This window comes from Acomys minous (assembly GCF_964271855.1).
Source record: "Acomys minous genome assembly, chromosome: 6".
Lineage (NCBI taxonomy): Eukaryota > Metazoa > Chordata > Mammalia > Rodentia > Muridae > Acomys > Acomys minous.
The window spans coordinates 48,900,648-48,917,330 of NC_140487.1; the positions used below are offsets into that span (position 1 = coordinate 48,900,648).

General features: G+C 36.9%; 1 protein-coding gene and 1 long non-coding RNA gene across 6 annotated transcripts in view; both read right to left on the minus strand.

Moving 5' to 3' along the window:
• Positions 1 to 16,683, minus strand: part of CCSER1 (coiled-coil serine rich protein 1) — a 1,085,521-nt gene that overhangs the window by 654,742 nt on the left and 414,096 nt on the right. The window lies entirely within an intron of this gene.
• LOC311599730 lies at positions 13,025 to 15,735 on the minus strand. The gene is made up of 3 exons (XR_014779985.1): positions 15,547 to 15,735; positions 13,653 to 13,689; positions 13,025 to 13,091 (listed from the first exon to the last, which is right to left on the minus strand). It is a non-coding gene; the product is annotated as an uncharacterized lncRNA (long non-coding RNA).

Below are 16,683 nucleotides of genomic sequence, written 5' to 3' on the forward strand. Positions count from 1 at the left end.
CGAGAGTGTTGAGATTAAAGAGTTGCATCACCATGGCCAGAGGGCAAGTTATTTTTTTAAAAGTACTTATTTGGAAATTAGACACTAATATATATAAATTATATATATGGTTTTTGAGACCAGGGTTTCTCTGTGTAGCCTTGGCTGTCCTAGAATTGCTTTACAGACCAGGCTGGCCATGAACTCACAGCAATCCGCCTGCCTCTGCCTCCTTGGTGCTGGGATTAAAGGTGCACGCCACCATATTTTAATTAAATATAATAGCTACCTTTTGTGTTAGACAATAAGTAACATTTTCAATTAATTTACAGATTTAACATTTCTCTGAAGATAAACCTATAATGAATTATTATAATGTCATGTCCATGGCTTTATGTCTGATATTTAACTATGGATCACATTTTTGTCCCTTTGTAGATATTTAAACTATTGCACTTACCTTATGTACATTATAGAAGCCACATACAATTACGAAAATTCAGATTAGAGAAACAGAATTTTTATGCTTCTTATTTCCAGCCCTTGAAATTTACATCCTTTCTTTTACTTGGTATGCTTTATTCAATACAGTATTTTATTAAGTATTTGAGAGTTGTGCGTATGCATAAAATATACTTAGATCACACTCCCTCCCACCTTTCCCAATAGTTTCTCTAAGACTCTCTACACCCTCTCTACCAACTTTATGTCCTTTTCTTTCTTTCTTTTTTAAAGAACCCATGGAGTCATACCTGTGTTGCCAACATATTCATGGGTGTTGGGTCATCCTTTGAAGTATGTGATACCTACCAGGAGCAATAGTCTTAAAACAAATAAAATCCCAATCCCTAAGTAGACATCAGTTTTCAGTAGCTACTCAGCTAAGAGTGGGAACTTATGGGTCCCTCACCACTCAGTGCTATAATGTTGACTATATTGGTTTTGTGCAGGCAATCACAGGTGCTTTGTGTCCATGAGTACAGTGGCTTTATCATCTTCAGCAGATGCTGTTTGACCCTGGCTCTTTTAACCTGTCTTCCATAATTATCCTTGAGCCTTGAGAAAAGGAGGATGTGATACAGAAATACTTGTGTCTGAGCATACCACTGATACACACACATACTCTTTTCACTTTGGCCACTTATAAGTTTCTACTTTAACTTCTATCCACTGAACAATAATCCTAGCACTCAGGAGGCGGAGGCAATTGAATCTCTGTGAGTTCAAGGTCAGCCTGGTCTACAAAGAGGGCCCAGGACAGCCAGTGCTGTTATACAGAGAAACCCTGTCTCAAAATACGAAGCAAGCAAACAAATGGACAAACAAAAATCTCTGATGTGTGTAAAGGGAACTTTTATTTGCCTCCTTGACTTGTTGTTGCGGATGCTTACTGTTTCTGTCTGCTAACCTAGGACTAGTCCTAGAAGCTTCTATGATTTACTGCTTAATAAGCTCACCCTTTCTTGTTCTTAGCGAACTCTGGGCTGGATGGTTCAACTTAGCTGTTCTGGCTCAATACCCTCCCCCTCACACTGTCCCAACTAACTTACACAACCTGGCTTCTCTCTTGACCTCTGAATTGCCCTGTATGGCCTCAAACTAACTCCAGCAATCTGCTCTAATCTTCTGGAGAGTGCTACCCACAGCAGGATCCACCTCATACATCAATTACTAGTTAAGTAAATGTCCCACAGCCACAGCAACAGGACATCTTGACTGAGGCAAATCTGGAGTTGATCTTCCATCTTTCGAGGCAGGTCAAGTTGACAGGCAAGACAACTCATGACACCTACATTCCTCAATTAGATTTTCCAATATATATATGTGTACAAATACAGGAAAACTTGTAATAAAGATTAAAGCAAAAGGATGAATTGACATTTCTGATGGCTTTAGTTCATAGATATATGGTAGATGCTGCACTTTCTTAAACTTTTTATTTAAATGTATTTTAATTCATTTATTAATTTTTATAATGAGGTAGATACATTGTAAATATGGAGTAAAATGATTATTTCATCTGTTTTTTTAGTCTGGACACTTAGAAAAACAAGTATGAATGCCAACTGGAATCTTCAGAATGGTTTTATGTAAAACATATTTTACTTATCCAGAACATTCTCCACAGTTGAGAGGAAAGTGGGATATTACTTTCACATGAACTCTGGTGCCTCACCTTTGACCATGTTCCCTGGAGGGGGAGACCTGGTAGCACTCAGAGGAAGGACAGCAGGTTACCAAGAAGAGACTTGATACCCTATGAGCATATACAGGGGGATGAAATCCCCCTCAGGAACAGTCATAGGGGAGGGGAATAAGGGGAAAATGGGAGGGAGGGAAGAATGGGAGGATACAAGGGATGGGATAACCATTGAGATGTAACAAGAATAAATTAATGAAAAATAAAAAAAAAAATAAAAAAACACATTTTAGTTAGTGAGTTAAATGACTCCAGAGGACTTTATGTAAAAACTGAACAACACATACTAAAGTTAGTGACTGGACTGTATTTAATTTCTAATTTTATTTAACACTTCTAAGCCAGTTGTCAGTCAAAAAAAAAAAGGAAATATTAATTTCAAAATCATCTGACTATAGGAAGCTCCAGGTAATAGTAAGAGTTACCAATCTTTATGATTCTATTCTATGATGGAAAATTTTTTCTACAAACCAAATCACTTCATAGTCCTAACAAAGAATGAATAAGAATTTTCCAGAATTTGGTAAAAATAAAAGTTATGAAAAATATGAATATGAGCTACTAGAACAGCTAGTAGAAAGCTGAATTTCTTTCTTGGAGAGTCTGTACTTTTTAAAGTGTCATGACCCTAGCAATAGCTGTTGAGGATTAAGATGTCTGGATCATACACCAAACATACACCAAACACACTGTCTCAGAAGACAGCGAACTGAGAATCAAACCCAGTAGCAGACTTTTTCAAGGACTGAGGCCTCCGAAGCTTGGCCTTACATAAGTGTGACAATTTCTCAGCTCTTAGAGGCTCTGCCTGGTGCTTTGCCTCAGTGACATTGACACTTGAATGCCACTCTAGTGAAAGCATTGTTCAGCTTTAATTGTAAATCCCAACTCATATTGTGACATTTTAGTTCTATTACTCTTAGAAAATTCTGACATAATTGTTTGAAGCAAGGAATCAGTCTTACATAAAAACATCTGGCAACTATACCCAAATATTAAAGAGAAAAAAAACAGGATATAACAGAAGTCAAAGAAAAGTGTTGTCATTTTTAACTTACTGTTTGTTCAATTCCTTTTAGTGACTTGCAACTCATGTGTTATCTGGGCATGTTTACTTTTCTAAATAAAATTTCATCAAAATCTTTGCAGATAAGTATTATCAGTACTTCAAACCTTAATTAACTTGCCCTTTTATTCAAACAGTATAACATTAACGCAATTGCTTAGCAATGTACAAATTCAAAAAATACAAAACCACTCTTGTTGCTTTTTAGATTCTTAAAGGTTACAGCATATATTAACTCACATTATTGTTATAAATAATAGTTTGTTCAATTTAGAGCTTCATGTGCCTCCATTATATTTTAGATATTGGAAATAGCTCAGGAATTCCATCGAAACATAAAGAGGGTACAGTCCCAGAGGAGCAAAAATCCCCACAGACTGGATCTCCTTTGTCTCATGCAGCATCCTACTGCCTCCTTAAGTGCCTGAGATGGCTCTGGATGTGGTGGACTCTAAGAAGCCTGTCCTAATTCTAACAGGTGTTGATCAGGTGCATATCTGGATCTAAGTCCAATAGGTAGCACGCTCTTTTCAATACCAAAGAGAGTCATAAGTAGAACATTTTTCCTCCTTTAAGATTATGTCACCCAAAATGATTTCCCCTTTCTACTTGTGCTTCAAGTAGGTGACCCTCTTTTTTGCTTGTCTATAAACTGAGCTTAATGTTATGTAAAACATGATTGTTTAATGACTTTAGTAACATTGTGTTTAGTGACTGCAAGTAGACAAGTGTTCCTTGGAACAATTTGGAGACATCCTGGCCAATATGGTCAGAGAGAGTTTAGACTACTCAGTCAATGCTGCTTCCAGGAGACAATTCCTCTAAATAGGGTGTGGAGATATACTACCTGTTAACCATAGTGCCCAACCTCTGAACTTTGAGGGAATGGTGAACATTTTCATGGGTGTTGTCTACTTAGAATTCCCCCAGTCCCATGGGGAGACACCCTTGGACCAGGTATAATGACTTGGCCCTTGTTCCTTTCTTCTTTTGCCCTCCACCCTTTCAAATGTGAGCTGTGTCTCCTATAGTTTATTTCCATCATAAAATACTGCTTGAAATAGACTAAAATCTCCCAGAAAGTGAGCCAAATAAACCGTTGTCTTTTTAAGTTAATTGACTTAGATGTTGTGTTATAACAGAAGCATACAGTAATTTGTAGGTTTTCTCTTGGTGCAACTTTTCTAAGTTTTTATGTGAGCTTGACAAATATACTCACATGTATAAACAGCAGCAAAATCAAACCACAGAACATTTCCAGCAGCTCATGCTCTTTCTTCACGCACCTGTGCATCTGGCTAGGAGCCACTGCTTGCTACTCTTAGCTTACTTATTGTTTCATCCTGCATCACATGTTTTCAGCGCAGATTCTATCCAGTTTTTGTCCCATATCACACTTTTTATAACAAAATCTGAAGAGAACAAGATTTTCTACTATTTTTGTCTTTCTCAGTTAATTCTTAAGGCTTACATGGTTGTTTCAGCTTAAAGGTCTTTTTTTTTTTTTTTTTTTTTGAAGTTCACAAAAACTGTATAGTATCTTTTCTTTTTAGTTTATCGGCTTTTTGTTTCCAAAGACTGTAGCCTTGTACTTGTAAACACAGAGAAAGCCTTTGGAAATGGTTTTCTGATCTTTCCAAGTGGACTGAACAGCAAATGACATCAATCTTTATATATACAAATTCTAGCCCAAGGTTTTCACAGATTAATTTGTATTTTAACTTGTATTCATAGATGTGTACTTATTTTTTTCTCATCATATGTCTTAACCCCACTTTATCTATAACAAGTGGAATAGTGAATATAATATCTGTTTATTATTGTATCAAAGGAGGGAAAGGGCCTTGGCTAAACTATTAAAAACATTTTTAAACCAGACAAACATCTTCTTATTGTGGAAACTCCCAAGCAGTTTCCTTTCCTTCTCAGAAGGGAAAGTCTGAGCTTGGCAGAAACAAGAGGGAGGCAGAGGTTGTAGGAAAAGCAATGCATTTGTGTCTCACTAACTGGGTCTTTTATACTGTTGTACTGACATGCCTTTGACACTTAATAAAAGACATACAAAACAGAGAAGGATATGTTAGATGAATTTGCAAGAGACAGGTAGAAAATATTATTCTTTTCCTTAAAGCTCTTGATAGAATAAAATCTGACTTAAGCACCTACAGATTTTTTTTTTCAAATCCATTTTGGTGCACTGAGCCTAGCTCCCCTATAAGAAATCAAGACACCAACAGGTTTAAAGGAAAGCACATGATTATGGGAAAACAATGACAAAATGGTAATTATTGCTTCTCCTGGCTAATGAGGCAGACTCTATATGTACATAGAAGATGGACAAGCCAAAGATAATGCATATCAAGCAACTTTGGACTGTCAATATGGCTCATTTGTGTAAGAGAACATGCCACAGAATGCCATGGTGTGATTAATCCCTGAGATACAGCTGGAAAAGAGAATTAAATATAATTGTTTTCTTACTTTCATATTTGTGCCATGGTGTATGTTTGTGTTCCTCTGATGACAAACACATATATACATCTTGTGTATACACACTAATAAAAAAATGTGGCTCTTTAATAGTGGCTGTGCTGGTCCATGATCTTTCTCAATCCTATCTCTGACATATCCTCTCATGAAGTGTAACTCTCATTCTAAAATATGCTCAGATGAGCAGCACAGGGGTCAGTTGTTTTACAGCCACCCATGTTGATAAGAAAAAGTAATTAAGGCTGAGGTGATGGCTCTGTGTTTAAGAGCACTGTCTGCTCTGCCAGAGGTCCAGAGTTCAAATCCCAGCAATCACATGGTGGCTCACAACAATCTATACTTGGATCTGATGCTCTCTTCTGACATGCAGCTGTACATACAGATAGAGCACTCATATATATGTAAAATAAATAAATAAATCTTTTTTAAAAGGAAAAGAGAAAAAAGTAACTATGAATGTGCCATGTGCATGTGTTGAAATAAGCTTGTGACAAAGCAAAATCTAAAAGAATCAAACAATGCCAGGATGACTATGGTGATGAACAACAGGAAGTTCACAAGGTTCACAAGCCTAAGCACCTTAGGGAGCAGATTTCCAAACACATAACAACACACACACACACACACACACACACACACACACACACACACACACCTAAAATGTAGACTTTGCTAGCTCATCAATGACCCTAATGAGTGGTCACCCCAAATGAACATTGAGAATTAAGGTAGATATTTTTTCTACTATCATGTTTTTAATCTCATAAGACACTTTATGAAATGGTATACCCTGTGTTATGTAGAAAGTTAAATGCATGGCTAGAATGCAGTCCTGTTCAACTGGCACTGTCTACTTGATATTAGGCAAAACAAAATAGTCAACAGCACTTGACACACTTCTCTAGAGCAGCAAAAGTTTGAAGGGAAAGGCAAATGAGTAACTAAACCGGAAAACTATGCTGACATTGGAACATTGCACCATCTTAGCTTTACTATTCTACTCATGAGGAAGACAAACATGAACTCACTTTAACAGCACTGAGGAATGCAATTTCCTTCTATTCGTTTCAACATTAATACTTCTTAGCTGATTCACAAGTGTCCATTACTTGATCCTATCAGTGTACAAAGTATGGCATTTCCCAATCAGCTACTTTTATGGCATAATATGAAATTCTATATTCATTCTAGATGGAAAATATTCTTATTCTTTAAACAAAGAAGGTACTTTTTCATCCTTCCAAATAGAGGAATTTTTGCAAGTATCATAATTCAACAATATGCTCCTAATATCACAAAGTCCCTAAATCTTTTTCCATTAAAGGCACAAGGGCTTCCTAGAGAAACTGATGACTTGGTCAGGGTATGGCATGGACTGCATGAGAAGCTTCTAGAAACTTTTGTGTTAGAAAGTAAGGGATTGATCAAAAAAAAATACATCCAAAGGAAACCAACATGAAACAGCTCCTAAATGCTGAAGATGGAACAAATTGAATGACAAGGTACACAATGCTGGGATATAATTCAAAAGCATTCAAACCATGACTGCACACAGAATAAGTAAATGACCAAATATACAAATGGGAGAGAAAAGACAAATACTAGAAGGAGAGCAGGCTACTAAGAAGAGACTTGATACCCTATGAGCATATAGAGGGGGAGGAAGTCCCCCTCAGGAACAGTCATAGGGGAGGGGAATAAGGCAAAAATGGGAGGGAGGGGGGATGGGAGGATACAAGGGATGGGATAACCATTGAGATATAATATGAATAAATTAATTTAAAATTTTTCAAAAAAGAAAAGGAATATTAAAAACAATTTATGTAGGTAATTATTTTCCAAGACGCAGAACTTAGTACTACATAGCTAGATCCAGTGTGATTTCAGGAACAGCTTCCAAAGGAGGATTCAGAGGGGAGGTGGTGATTTGTCAGTGTAGGAACCTGGAGTTCCATACCTTAGTCAAGTAATCATGGTCAGCATCACACTCTTGGCATGTTCCATTGATAGGTGACAAGAGGTTATTCACACCACAACCACAATGAATACGTATAATCATAAAAAGTAACTCCAGAATTTGGATGGCTAAAGAAACAATATAAAGGCCAGCCTTGGCTACAAATATAAATAAAAGTTTATATTTATATTGGTATGATTTGTATCAAGGTCACTTAAAATTGTCCCCTGTTGATTCCTTTTCACCTGAGAAAATTTTAAGCAACCTGATTATATGAATTCACTATATACTAATTAGATATGATAAAGATAATCACTTACAAACATGAGACTGCAGAGGCAATCCAGAAGTTAAGAGTAAATACAGCTCTTGAAAGGACAGACGTTTAGGTCACAGCACCCTTTTTGGATAGATCACAACCACTTGTGATGACTTGCTTCAAGTAATCAGACAACTCTGGTTTCACCAGGGATCAAGACAAAAATGGCACTTGCCCCAACACAGGCCTCTGTCCCCACTTGGATGCCTACTCCTATGCAGGTGTCTGCTCCCACAAAAGTACCTGCTTCCAAAGAGGCATATATACATACATATAATTACAAGTTAAGGCAGCCATTTTCAGGTTTCAGGAGTCACACGGGGACAATTTTAAGAACTGAATAGACACAGGAAGCAGTTGGAGAGAAGGAAGAGGAGGGGAGCCTAACACTGAAGTCATCTGAAGGACTCCACCCAGCAAAGGATGTCATCAAACACTGAGAATCACAGTCAAACTTTGGGATGGTGTGCAAGGAGTCTTATGGAAGAGTTGAGGATAGAAGAACCTGGAATAGACAGGAGCTCCACAAGGAGATCAAAGAACAAACAAATCCATGACAGGGGTTAGGGGTGGCTGAGCTTTTGCTGCAGAGACTGGTACACTAACCAAGAACCATGCATGGTGAGGACATAGACCTTCTGTTCAGATGTAGTAGATAGGAGGCACAGCCTCCTTGTGGGTCCTATAATACAGGGCATAGGAGCTATCTCTAACAAGGGCTCCGGTGCCCACACATTGACCACTTCTCTGTGGTGGGGCAGCTTTGCAACGCCACAGCAGAAGAAACACTTCAGATGAGACCTGATAGGCTGAGGTCAGATGATAGGGGAGGAGGGCTCTCTCTTTCTGAGTGCTGGAGGGGTGGGGATTAGGGAGAAAGGATGAGACTAGGAGAAGATAGGGGAGGGGGCTACAATCTGGATGTAAAATGAAAAAGATTAAAAATAAAATAAAATAAAATAAAATAAAATAGAGAAATGATATTTTAAAAGGTAATAAATACGATGCAAAAACAAAACAACATCAAAAAGTCTCCCAACCAATAAAGGTCACAGCCAGATGGTGTTAGTGCAGAATTCTACCAGACATTCAAATCTAATACCAATACTTCTCAAGTTGCTCCACAAAATAAAAACAGTAGAAAGATTGCCAAATTCTTTCTATAAGGTCATAGTCACACTGATACATAAAGTGCACAAAGACTCAACAAAGACAATTTCAGAACAGTTTCCTTTATAAACATTGATGCAAATCCAGTTAAACACATGAAAGCTGAATCCAAGAACACTTCAACAACAAAATCCACAAAATCAAACAGGTTTCCTTTCAGAGATAAAGAGATGGTTCAAAATACAAAATTTCATCGATGTAACCCACCATATAAACAAATATTTTAAAAAGCACATCATCATATTATCAGATACGGAAAAGGACATTGGTATTCATGATAAAAAGTCTTGGAGAAATCATGGATACATGGCATATACCTAAATATAATAAAGGCAATATACAGGAAGCTGATAGCCAAAATCAAATTAAATGGTAATATGCTTAAAAGAATTTCACTAAAATCAGGGACAAGACAAGGCTGTCTACTCACTGTATCTATTCAATATTATACTTGAAGCTTTAGCTACAACAAAAAGACAACTATAGGAGATGAAGGGAATGCAAATTGGAAAAAAAAAGAAGTCAAACTACTGCTTTTTGCAGTTGACATGATAGTATTCATAAGCAACCTCAAAAATTTTACCAAGAAACTTCTACAGCTGGTAAACATCTTCAACAAAAGTGGCTGGGTACAAGAGAAAAATTAAAAATCAGTAGCCTTCCTATATGAAAATTTTAAATGGGATGAACAAGGATGTAGGGAAGCAACACCATTCACAGTAGCCACAAATAATATATAATGTATTGGTGTAACTCTAACCAAAGAAGTAATAGACCTGTATGACAAGAACATCAAGTCATTAAAGAAAGAAATCGATGAAATAGAAAGATGGAAATAGCTCCCATGCTCATTGATCAGTAGGATTCACATAGTAAAAATGGCCATCTTATGAAAAGCATCTACAGATTCAATGCAATTCCTATCAAAAGTCCATCACAATTCTTTACAGACTTTGAAAGAACAATACTCAACTTCATATGGAAAAGAAAAACCTTCTGGAGTATCACCATCCCTGATTTCAATCTATGATACAGAGCAACAGAATAAAAACTACATGTTAATGGAATAAAAACAGACAAGTTGATCAATGAGATTGAATTGAAGACCCAGAAATAAAGCATCTTGATTTATAATAAGTCACCAGATATATGGTTTTTTACTAAGAAGCCAAAACTATATAATGAAAAAAAAAAAAGATAGCACCTTCAACAAATGGTACTGGCCTAACTGGATGTTTGCATGTAGAAAAATGCAAATTAATTCATATCTATCACCCTGAATGTAACTCAAATCCAAGTGGATCAAACACCTCAAAATAAAGTCAGATACACTAAGCCAGATAGAAGAGAAAGTGGGAAATAGCTTTGAACACATTGATAAAGGAGACAAGTTATTAAAAAGAACACCAATAGCACAGGCACCAGTATCAACAATTAATATATGGGGCCTCATGACACTGAAAAGTTTCTGTAAGGCAAAGGACACTGTCAAAAGTATAAAATGGCAGTGCACAGAATGGGAAAATATCATTATCAACCACACATCCAACAGAGTGCTGATATCCTGAATATACAAATAACTCAAGGAACAGGTTATCAACATACCAAATAACACAATTAAAAGTGGGGCACAGATCTAAACAGAAAATTCTCAATAGAGGAATCTCTAATGTCCAAGAAGCACTTAAGAAAATGTTCAGTGTCCTTAGTAATTAGGGAAATGCAAATCAAAATGACTCTGGGATACCATCTTACACTGTCAGAATGGCTAAGATCAAAAACTCAAGTGACAGCACATTAGTGAGCATGAGGAGAAAGGGGAACAATCCTCCATTGCTGGTGGAAATGCACTCTGGTACAGATACTTTGGAAATCAATTTGATGGTTTCAATGAAAATTGGGAATAGTTCTACCTTAAGACACAGCTATACCACTCCTGGACATATAGGCAAAAGATGTTCTACCATACCACAAAAACACTGGCTCAACTATGTTCATAGCAGAATAATAATAATAAGCAGAAAGTGGAAATAACCTAGATGTTCATCTATCATAGAGTAAAGAAAATGTGGTACATTTATATAATGAAATATTGCTCAGCCATTAATGAAAATACATCATGAAATTTGCAGGCAAATGGATAGAACTAGAAAAGGTCATACAGGGAACCCAGACCTAGGAAAGCAAACATAATATATATTCATTTATAAGTGGATATTAGCTGTCAAGTAAAGGATAACCATGCTACAACAATCCACAGGCCCAAAGAAGCTAAGTAACAAGGAGAGCACAAGAAGAGGCACTCAAAGCTGACTGAGAATCAGAAATAGAATAGACATTGTGGGTAGATGGGTAGATGTAGCGAGCTGACTGGATGACGGAGAGGTGGGATAGAAACAAGTGTGATCAGATATTGGGAGGACAGAGGGAGAGAGTACTGGGAGAGATAACTGGAATAGGGGACATCTCTGGAATTAGCTAGAAACATAAGGCAATGGAAAATCCCAGGACTCTATGAGGGTGTCACTAGCTAAGATTCATAGCTATGTAGGATATTGAGCTTAAACTGGCCAACTCTTATAATCAGACAAGACTTCCAATGGAGGGACAGGGGCACAAATCCAGCCACAATACCTTCAACTTACAATTTGTCCTGACTATAAGATATCTTTACCCTACCATGGTAAAGACAGAGCAGAAATTGAGGGAACGGCCAACCAATGACTTGTTCAGCTTGAGATCCATGCCATGAGAGGGTTCCCACCCCCTGAAACCTTTAATGATATTCTGCTATACTTACAGGAAGGAGCCTATCATAACTCTGATGAGAGGCTTCACCCAGCAACTGATGGAAACAGATGCAGAGGGAGGAAGGATTGAAGGAGCCAGAGGGGTCAAGGTCACCACAAGAAAACCTACACAATCAACTAACCTGGGTCTATATGGGCTCATAGAGGCTGAACTGCCAAACAGAGAGATTACAAGGTACTGACTTGGCCCACTGTACATATGTTAACAGTTGTGTAGCTTGGTCTTCATATGGGACTCCTAACACTGGGAGCAGGGCCTGTATCTGAATCTATTCTCCTAACTTGGCTGCATCCTTTAGCCTCAATAGCAGAAGGTCCTCCTAGTCTCACTGCAATTTGATATGCCAAGGCTGGTTGATATCCATGGGCAACTTCCTCTTTCCTAAAAAGAAAAGGAGAAGGAGTGGGTGAAGGAAGGGGAAGGAACGGGAGGAGAGGAAGGAAAGGAAACTGGGCTTTGGATGTAAAGTAAAAAATAAATTGTTTTAATAAATAAAACAAAAATCAGATGAAAATAAATAAGATACTTGCAAAAGATTTGATGCGTGTTCATTTCTATGGACAATACCATTAAGAACAAGAGTCTGGAAAACTTTCATAGATCCTCTTTGAAGGATGGCCAATTGTTAAATGCTAACATTGGTAAATAATGTAGTTTTTAAAAAAGATATTAGGGAAAAATAGGTGAATTTGGAGTGGATTGTCTAGTTATATTAACAGCCACACATCATTATTAACCTCTTAAATACTGCACTCCACTGAAGTAGGATAACAGCAGCGGGATGGACTAAGAGCACACATGAATTCTCTACAGTATCTCTGCAATGTTCCTGTAAACCCCAAACTACTCTGAGTCTAATAGTTTTTTAAAGCATAGTTCCGTTGTAGTATAGCTCGGCAATGAGGGCTGTAATACAGGATAGTGATTATGCTCTTCGGTTCTAAGCTTTACTGGACTTTATACTTTCCATAAAAATAAAACTTTGTCACCTCATTTTCCTCAGATGCATAATGGCCTCTACCTCCAGCCTTTACCGAGGATCGCTCTAAAATGCTGACCTTAAATTCTTTTGCACACTTTCATTTTCCATGTGGAAAGGCTGAAAGAAAGATTTGGCCATATAAAATGATCTATTTATTTAGATTATTTTAAGGTGCTCAGCAGAGTGGACTCACACTATTAATATTTATTGACCGCCATAATGCCATAGCACAGGCCCATTAATTAAGTTGCCCCTGAAAGCGTGATCAATGGAGCTCTCCCGTGGGATGAAAGTTTGCTTAAAAGGATTTCTTAAAGTAAAACATGATCAACAGATGTGTGGAAAAGTGAAATATTTTCACTTTCAAACCCTTCAGGTAAATTTAATAATGTCTCCAGGTCTAATAATTAGTCACCTAAATGTGTTAACCTTAATTTTAAAGACATATCATCATATGTCCAAAATCCATAGAAATAATCACACTCATTTTATTAGGGTGCTATTGATATTGGCATGATGAATGCTAAACTATATGATATAATTTTGATTTCTATAATACAAATGAACTGTTTTTCTTATAATTTTACACATGAAAATTGGTTTGTTCAAGATACCATTTGTCAAGTATTAAATATACATCAGACTTCCCTGTGTTCTGAATTTTTTATCATTATTTACCAGGCCAGATGTTAGCAGGTTTGTCCTCGGCCATATGCTGTAGTAAGAAAGAGAATAAAGGTCACTTAATGAGCGCATACAGAAATATTTTATATGATAGTGATAATCTTGAGTTCTGTTATGTGGTTTCATAGCTATATACAAGGTACAATGAGCCAGCAAGCCTGGATTTCACCAATCCAGGGTACTGCCTGCTGAAGGTGAACCATTTCTCTGTGAGCACTCAGTAGCCTGTAGGGATGCTGGCCCATTCACTTCCTTCCTGAAGCTCATGGCACATATCCTGTGCTGCATGGCTGTTGTTTTAGTAGTAATCACGAGGCAACAATGGTAAGAGGAGGTCAACACTTAAATGAGGAATAGACATTTATACTATCAAAGTACAATGACCTCCTGTCTGTCTACTGGCCCAATTTTGTCCAAATGGAAATATAGAGGCTTTGAAACATATCTTCTTACAGTTTATAACTGACACCTTTGCTTTCCCACTCTCTAGTTCATTTTATGTGAGAGGCATTATTATTTTCCTGAGAAGGATGACTTCATCTGATCTCTCAATGAAGTCGTAGGCAAGGCTCACATGTCTTCACAGTGTGCACAATATCCAAATTACATAACTGAAGGTCAAATTGAAATGATGCCTTCTTTTACAATCAGTGCTGAGGTTATAAGGATATACTTCTCACAGAATGGTCAGAAGACCACAGGTTCATAGCTAACTACAGACAGTTTAAGGAAATAGAGAGGATAATAAGAGTCTAAGATATATTTGATGTATCAATAATTCCGGTTTAGGTGGCCAAGATAACTTCTAAAAGAAAGTGCATCTTAGGCCTAAATTTCCTTTCTAATATAGGAAAAAAACACAGTGGTTGATAGGTTGGTAGATGTAAAGTCTTAAGTTATGATAGGGAAAGGAACATTTATATGACAGTAAAGATAATCTACTACGGTATTTTCCAAATATTTAGTGGGGAGAATTATATTGTATAATTATTCATGACTGCTCACAGTTTTTGGTAAAAGAAATGTCATTATATTTTAAATTAGTATTATGTTCACAATTTAGAGTAGAAAATATACTTACAGTGTTGAAAATTCCAATGTTACATGAGATTGTTATTTTCTTCTATAATGCATCTCACCTTTACATAGATCTAGAGTATTCTGTGACACTATTATAATGTTCTTGCTTTAAAAACAGAGCTGAAATGAATAATCTTATACGCACATGTACCTATATTTTAAAATGCATTTTATATGCTAATAATAGATTAAATCAATTTTACAAAAGGAACATAAGTACTCTGCATGTTTTACTTTTAATTAGCATTCATTTTTTTGGTGAATTTTATACAATGTGTTTGAATCACACTCATTCCATCCCACACCTCTTCCTAGAGCCAATCTCCCTTCCTCACCATTGCAATTAATGCCTCTTATTTTTTTCTTAAAGGCTCATTAAGTACAGTTTGTGTCGCCCATATATTTCTGGATGTTCTATGTTCCGCCAGAATGTGGTCAACAAACCATTGACCACACTCCTTAAGAAAACTGACTATTCATCTTCCAGTAGCTTTCAAGTGCTTATATCTTTAGTTAAGAGTGAAACTTTGTGCTTACCTCCCAAACTCCATGTTGAGGTTTTGTCTGACCTGAGTTTACATAGCCTTTGTACATTCTTACAATTATTGTGCATTTTATGTGCAATTATTTGGCTTTTATAGTAAAGATATTTCAAAATTGTCATATGAAAACCTTCTACTCTAGAAAATTCCTAGAGCCTATACATATTCATATACAAAAAGAGTATAAATGGAGTTAATATAATAGAGTAGTAAGCCCCTACTGGACAACACAGGCTAACAATGAAAACAAATCAAGAAGTGGTTACCTGTTTTAGACTTGATGTCCAGTGAGGTCACATAGGGCCCCAAAACATAACAGGATATTGTCAGTGCTCTTAATTACCCTCCAAACCTTATAGTAAAACTGTGTTGCTGAAGACATAACATACTTGAGTCATAGAACATGGAGAAATCAGGCTGGTATTGACCTGGAAGTTTCAACATAATGCTGAAATGTTAAGCACACTCTCAGAGGAGAAAAACAACCATCAGTCTTGTTCAGCTGTGAATGCTGTCAGCAATAACAACCAGACTGGCAAGATATGCCCACTGGTGCATTAGTGGTACACATTTCCTGGGAGTAACAACTACTGTCTGACCTTAAACCCTGCTCCACATGATGAATGCTAAACTTTGTACCATTTTCAGGGCCAAGGAAAGCAGCTAGATATATGACAAGCCCCAGAGGACAGCATACTGTTAGTATTCTGTTAATGCTCACAGTATCAAACTGACTCCTGGTTTTTGTACCCATAGATTCCCAGCCCTTATCAAAGGAACTTATTTTTGCAGTACATAACAATTAACACAGATATATATTAGTGGTCACTGTGCATAGAATAACAGACTTTGAAATGTTCTGATATAAATCAGACCTACCACCTTCTAAGCTCTTGGGATCATTGCAGAAGAGGGGGTAGAATAATTTTCAGAGAAAGAGGAAATGGATTTCCTAGTAGATGATTGGGGATTTACTATTATTATAAATGACACATTCAAATAGCCATATATAGTGATCCTAAGAGATTATACCTTAGAGAAAAAAATTATCCCTCTCTGACATATGGTCTCCACATAAAAATACTTTCAGTTAAGTATCAGAAGGTGAGAAAAAGATTACACCCTTAAATTCAAAAAGTAAAAGAATCGAGTAATTCTTTCTGCAACCCAATAATGGGAAAAAAGACACCCTACCCCAACAAATGATTCTGGCTCCTTTGAGTCGCTTTTGCACACGGCCTTACTCTGATTTTATGGTAGTATTCTAGTTAGTAATCTCTTGCTTCGTCATTCTGTAACTAATTCAAAGCTGGGACTAAACTGCAGAATAACCCAAATAATCCACAGCAAAGAAATGAGCGTTCTCATTCCTGCAGAGGTGTCCCACAGGAACAATCAGGGAC